The sequence below is a fragment of the Belonocnema kinseyi genome, chromosome 8 (assembly GCF_010883055.1).
Source record: "Belonocnema kinseyi isolate 2016_QV_RU_SX_M_011 chromosome 8, B_treatae_v1, whole genome shotgun sequence".
Lineage (NCBI taxonomy): Eukaryota > Metazoa > Arthropoda > Insecta > Hymenoptera > Cynipidae > Belonocnema > Belonocnema kinseyi.
The window spans coordinates 127,191,399-127,198,547 of NC_046664.1; the positions used below are offsets into that span (position 1 = coordinate 127,191,399).

The window sequence follows — 7,149 nt, forward strand, 5'->3', positions numbered from 1 at the left end:
TACTATGAAAATGTTGCATGAAAAAATATAACTTTTGGATTTTCCATTATTTTTTATGCTGTCAAAATTTAATTTTTGATTTATCAAGACAATTCAAAAAGTTTTTATGATAATCTTCTAGAGCATTTAGAAATCAAACTTTTCCTTCTTTTGCCGTTTTTTTATATCGCCCGTTAATTGTCTTAAAAGTTTAATTTTTGTGTGTTTTTTGGAATTTTGTAAATGCTGTAACTCTAATAATTTTTAATTTTATGAAAAAAGTCATCAGATAAATTGTTCGAATTTTTTAGTACTATAAATAACCGTACAGAGAATTATTGAATTTTAAAAAAATGGTCTCAAAAATATTCAAAAGCTGCTCACTTTTTGAACTTTTATCCATAATGGCTGACTAACAAACTTGGCCTTTAGTTTAGGACTCTAAAAGACTGTACCAGAGGCCAATCTAATAGAATTATTTTTTCAAAAGTTATCGTGCTGACAGGCAGACAGGCATAAATACATAAAGACAGACCGACAGACACATTCGTAAAAAAACCTATTTTTCGGATTTAGGGGGTCTCAAAACTTGGACATTTGACAAAAACTGGGGGGGGGGGGGTTGTCAAATTCACACATATCGACCGCAAAATGCAATTTTTGTATTTTAATTAGTTTTTGTGCGGTCGAAATTTGAATTTTTCGAAAAAATTTAAAAAGTTGATATGATAATCTTGTAGGGCTATCGAAAAGTAACATTTTTCTTGAGTGGAAGCTTCTAATCTGTCTCCTAAGGGTTTACATTTTTCTTACACCTTCTCTATTCCTTTACACACCCTTCACACACTTACTTGGTAGTGGAAGGGGGACCTACAGTTTAAGGTGGGTTCTGAACCACCAAGAGCAACAGCCTTAAGTACTTAGAGAAAACCTTTTTCTCTAGAGGTACCGGTCCCACGACTCTCCGGAGATGAACAACTCCCTTGCTAGGCTAGTGTTCACCGCATGGGCCAGAGAGACTCTTCCAGAGTGCGAGGCGGGAATCGAACCCGCAAGCCGAAAAAATGTGTGAAAATCATGAAAAAATGTGTACTCAATAATTTTCAAAATTAGCTCACTTTTAGTATTTTTGTCCAAAATGTCTGACTAACGAAGTTGGCCTTTAGCGTAGAACACTAAAAGAGTGCACCAAAAGCCAATTTAATAGATTAATTTTTTTCAAAAGTTATCGTGCTCACAGACAGAAAGATTTTGGATTCAGGGGGTCTCAAAACGTGAACCTTTTGACAAAAATTAGAGGGGTCAAATTTTATACAAATCTAATACCTTTTCTTATGAGAATGTAAAAATGATTTATTTTTCATGAATAATTTTTGAATAGTTCTGTTTTTAGTCTTAATCATAAAAAATAGCATCAAAAACATGAAAAGTTAAATTTTTTGAAACCCCACACTCGAGACGAAAAAGAAATTTAAGGACAAAAGTTGTGTTGAGAATCTTCCCACACAGCGGCCACATTTTTTTCTGTTAATGACGTTTTTCATGAATAAAGCCAAAACTACGCATCCTATCAAAAAGTGGTTAATAACAAATTTGTAGATATTTTTCAAGTGCACAATTTTTGTGTATTCATCATTTACCGTATTTTTCACAGTTTTGCCAAAAAATGTAATTTTCGGATTTTTCATTATTTTGTACGCTGCCAAATTTGAATTTTTGATTTTTCAAGAAAATTCAAAAAGTTCTGATGATAATCTCGTAGGGCATTCAAAAATCAACATTTTTCTTCTCTTGACTTTTTTTCATATCGTGCGTTATTTGGCATAAAATGTTCATTTTCGCGTGTTTTTGGGAAATTTGTAAATGCTATAACTCTGGTAATTTTTAATTTTTTGAAAAAAGTCATCAGGAGAAATTGTTCGTCTTTTTGAATACTATGAATAACCGTCCAGAGAATTTTTGAATTTTGAAGAAAGTGGTCAAAAAAATATTTAAAATGTGTCCACTTTTTGAATTTTTATCCAAAATGGCTGGTTAACGAACTTAACCTTTAGTTAAGGACACTAAACAAGTGTACCAAAGGACAATCTAATAGATTAATTTTTACAAAAGTTATCGTGTTCATAGACAGACATACAGACAGAGATGCAGGCAGACACATTCGTAAAAACCTGTTTTTCTGATTCAGGTGGTCTCAAACCGTGGACATTTGACACAAACTGTGGCGGTCAAATTTTAAACAAATCTTATGCCTTCTCTGATGAGAATGTTAAAATAAACAGAAACTTAGAGATAAATTAATGCTGATTTGAATCCTGTAAAGTTTGTTTGGAAAATGTTGTCAGGTTCGAAGAAAATTCTGGGAGAAATTTTTTTTCGTTTGAGACATATGTGTTTTTTTATATTAATTTGTCTAACAATTTTTGTATAATTATTTTAATTTTAAATTCAAACAATAATTTTCAACACTTCTAATATTAAACAAAAATGTATTTGATAAAAATATTTTATTATCATATTTTGAATAAATAAATAATATTGATCAAGAAAAAATTTTATTTGGGGAATTTTATTATTTGGAAATTTTCAAATTCGGTTATATTATAAACTGTTCGGGAATTTTATTATTCGGGATAGAGAGAGTTTTACCAAGTCGAGAATGTTATTTTTCGGGATATTTCAGCCGTCCCTATAGAAGTACAGAAAATAGCTCTAATCACGCATGAATCATCTTAAGTTCTCAGTGAAATGGAGTTTGAAGGATATCAAACTGAATAGAGAAGTACAGGTTCGCTTTTACAGAAATGAATATGCATCATACAATGGATTACATACAATCATGCAATGGAGATTACGCTTTTCATTATTTAATTCTAGTGAAGGGGAAGTGGGTGCAAGTAAATTTGAATAGGAAAATGCAGAGAAGTTAGGGACATAAATGAATTGAATTTTTAAAATTCAACAATGTCCATCATAAGAAACCTATTTTATAAATGTGAATTGCGTAAAATGAAATACCAAATTAATTTAAACATATTAATTATTATAATATTTAAATTGTAAAAAAATTTGCATATATGTTATTGAAATGTAATTTTATATAAATAGCAAATTTTTCAATAAATTATAATAAATTATACAAATCACTGATATAAATATTTGTGATTATAATAAAATGTAAACATGGACGCGTTTTTGGTTTGCGCATGGCGTATGTACAGCCGCTGTCTCTCTTTCTTTCGCAGTGAAAGAAAGAGGCCGAGTATTGCGTTTTACGATACTACACTATGCTAACTATTCGATATTATTGTGATTAAAAATTTTAAAAATAAAGTTTTTCTTTTTTCTGGTCTGTAATTTTCTTTTTTGAATAGTATTACGATTAACCGTCGTTTTTAATCGCTAACCAAATTTTTGTTGGTGAATCGTAAAATAACCACTTCTCCGATCCACTGGTACCTCTAACCTATCGTCAGCAATCTGCCATTCCTTTTTAAGATACACATTTCATACGAATTGAAATACGATTGAAACGCGCTCAATCATTTCTTGTTTCCTGGGTAAACTTCCGAAAATGTAAAAGCTAGTTAAAAACTATTTATATTCTTTTAGGATACCAATACAATTAACACAAAAATAATTGTAAAATTTGCAAATTTTTAAGCCTTCAGTTTAAGAACTTGAATTTTAACGTTAAAATTGCTTCAATTTCAGAATCCAGGCTTATTGTTTGAATTTTCAGAATTTTCGTTATAAGTTATAGGTTACGTCAAACATAACATTCTGGGATTCGAAATTGTTACAACGCGAAAAAGTTTAAATTTTAATTTTAAAAATGCGAAAAGACACCATTTTCCATGTTCATTTGAAATCCAGCGAGTCACTTTCTTAGTCGTTTCTTTTGAAAGTCAATGCTCTGCTTTCAGTTTTCTTTTTGAAATATTAAAACCTCTGACGTTTTTTAAGGTTTTTAAAGCTCTTTCAAAAACTTTTTTAAACAATTTTGGTTGTGATTTCTTAATAAAAGAATAAGTGCTATTTAGTCTGCAGCACAAAAATTTCAAAAATACTTAAAGCCCTACTACTTGAGAAATTTTAAATTTGTAGTCTTCAGTATATTGAATAATTTCATATTTAAAGCTATTTAAATATGTCATCAAAATTTTTGAATTGAAAGTGTTCGATAATTTTAGATTGAAACATTTCAAATTATTTAGTTACCAATTAAAATCATATAAAATTGCAGGATTAGAAATGAACGATTGGGTTTTTCATAGAAAACATTGAAATGTGGTTTTTTCACGTTTATAAAGTTATAATTGAAGGTCACTCAGGGTAGTTTTCTGTAAAAAATATTGATTTGTAAACAATATTTGTCAAGCAATAGAACAGATTTCTTCGCCAAAAATACAAACGTAAATTGTACTGTAGTAAAAACAACTGGAAAAATTTAGACGAAAGCCAAATTTGGTAAAGAAAACAAACCTTTATCGACCTATAAATACTAATTTTATTCCCTGAAAGATGTAAAAAAAATCTCTTCCAAACACTTTTATTGCAAAAATGTAATTGAAGAAAAATATTGTGTATAAAAATAAAATAGTACAATTTTAGCATGAAATTCTTAAAATAAAAAATCTGTGTGTCAAAGCACAATCCAATCCGACTATTCTTTCGAAAGCTATCCGATATACAGATAACCACAACAACAATAACAATGACGACGACGACGCCGGACTTGTTTTTATGACTCAAGGGGCCTCAAAACGTCGACATTTCATGAAATGCGCGAAAGTCATTTTTCGCAAAAAACTAATACCTTCTAATTTTTTCTGAGAATGTAAAAATTATCAACACATTTTGTAAAAAATCTTTCAAGGAATAAAATGATTGTCCCGTAAGTTAGAACCGAAAAATTACTATTTCAAAAAAATGAAAGTTGTTCTAAATATTGAGCTAGACTCCCGACCGTGAAAAATCGAGAAATGAAAGTAAATTTGAAAATTGAACTGCAATTCGAATATTAAAAATTTAACAGTTATTATTTTTACAAGACGATTCTGGATCTGTTCAAAATTACATAATTGACAAATTTTTAACGTTAAAATTTGATCTAATTTAATTCGAAAGCCTTAGTAGTGACACAAGTGAAAACGTTCGAATTAAGGGCTTCTTAAACGAAAAATTAATTATCACAATTTCAGAGTGATAAATTTAAACTTTGAATGTTAAAATTATAATTTTTTATTTATATTTCGAAGGTAACAGTATTTCATTTTGATTTTTAAAGAACAGTTAAATAATCATTGATTTAGAAAAAAACCAAATAAGCTGCAGGTTTCTGAATATTTAAAAGAAAAAAAAATTGGAGCTTCTCAAGAAATATGAAATATTGAAAAAAAAATTAAAATTTCTGGGAAGACTTAAAATGATTTTTATTTCGAGACAGTGTTTGATGGAGGTAGAAGAGAGGAGAGGGTGGGCGACCGAATTAACGGAAAGATTGTAAAAGATTGCGAAATTATAAAAGAAGCGGAAAGATTGTGACGAAGGGAAGTCATGTAAACCCTTAGGGGACACATTATGAATAAAGAAGAAGAAAAAAATGCGGAAGCTCTTGAGACAATTTTGTGTGCAGGATTTTACAAAAATGTTAGGAAAAATGACATTTTATTTTGAAGAATTACATAATTTTAAAAATAGTTATAAAAATATAGGACGACTGAAAAAAAACCCCAAAGGGATGGCTGAAAAATCCCAAAAAATGAAATCTCTGGCACCTGAATAATAATTTAATAAAAATCGTATTAAAAATACATTTAAAAACACGTGCGTTTTGAAAGAAAAAAATGTTCTGCCTAAATTTTCTTCGTACCTACATAATTAAATTTTTGAAACAAAATTTGCAGGATTCAATTCAACAACGATTTATATCGAAATTTTTCTTTATTAATAAAAAATTCGATTTTTCAGAATTTTTTTGTACTTTTTTTAAATACTATGCGCGTTTTCAAACAAAAATTTTCATCCAGAAATATATATTCGATTATTGTATTTTTAATATTAATGTATTTTGGTTATTTTGCAATTCACGAATTTTACAGTGTCGGGAATTTTATTTTTCGGGATTTTTCAGTCTCTTTTTCGGGAAAAATAAATTTTCTATCACTGTAAAAATTCCGAAATTATAACATTGTCGAAATATAAAAGTCCCGAATTGAAAAATTCTTAACAATTTATACTCGTACCGAATTTGAGAATTCCCGACAGAAAATTTTTGAATTATACAATATCCCGGCTAGACAACTCCCTAATTTAAACAATTAAAAAAAAATAGTTAGTTAAAAAATATTTTTTTCAATAGAATAATAAAATATTTATAAGAAAGAAAAAACCTTTTTAATGTTTAGAGATTCTAAAAACTAATGTTTGAATTTAAAATAACAATAATTGAACAAATGTATTTTTGGATAAAAAATTTTTTTTGAAAATGTGCATTGTATTTTTTTACATTACAAAAAACGCTCGCAAAAATAAAATTATTATTAAAAAAAATCAAATAAAAAGAAAAGTCGCGTTAAATCAGTCTGAATTGAATGCTTCAAAGTTTATTTCATTTGAAGCTCTCGTGTTTTTTAATTTATTTTTGTATCACATTTTTATACAATTATTGTTATTTTAAATTAAAACAGTAATTTAAAAAATTAAACATTACACAAAATTTCTATAATAAAAATATTTGATTATTATATTTTTAATAAATAAATAATATTGATCACAAAACTGTTTTCTCAATTACTGCAATTCGGGAATTTTCTAGTTTATATATTTTATAATTGGACAGCACTCGACCTGGAATTTTATTATTCGGGAATTTTCAAATTCGATAATATTGTAAACTGTCCAGAATTTCATTATTCTAGAATTTTTAAATTCGGAATGTTCAGATTTCAGCATTTTATAATTTTATGAAGTTTACAGTATCGCGAATTTTATTATGTGGGATTTTCCAGTCATCCCAAAATATTTTAAAAATTTAAAAAGCTTTATAAAATTGTAAAAAAAATCTGGAAGATTTTGAGGCAATTTTTTTGCAGAATTTTACAAAAATTTTACGAAAAAATGGGAATCATTTAAAAATATATTTTAAAGTTCTAAAAAAATTTGAAA

The 7,149-nt window shown here is 27.9% G+C and overlaps 1 protein-coding gene across 1 annotated transcript in view; it reads left to right on the forward strand.

Annotated features, from left to right (window-relative positions):
* LOC117177698 (exocyst complex component 6B) overlaps positions 1-7,149 on the forward strand; it is a 292,026-nt gene that overhangs the window by 229,733 nt on the left and 55,144 nt on the right. The window lies entirely within an intron of this gene.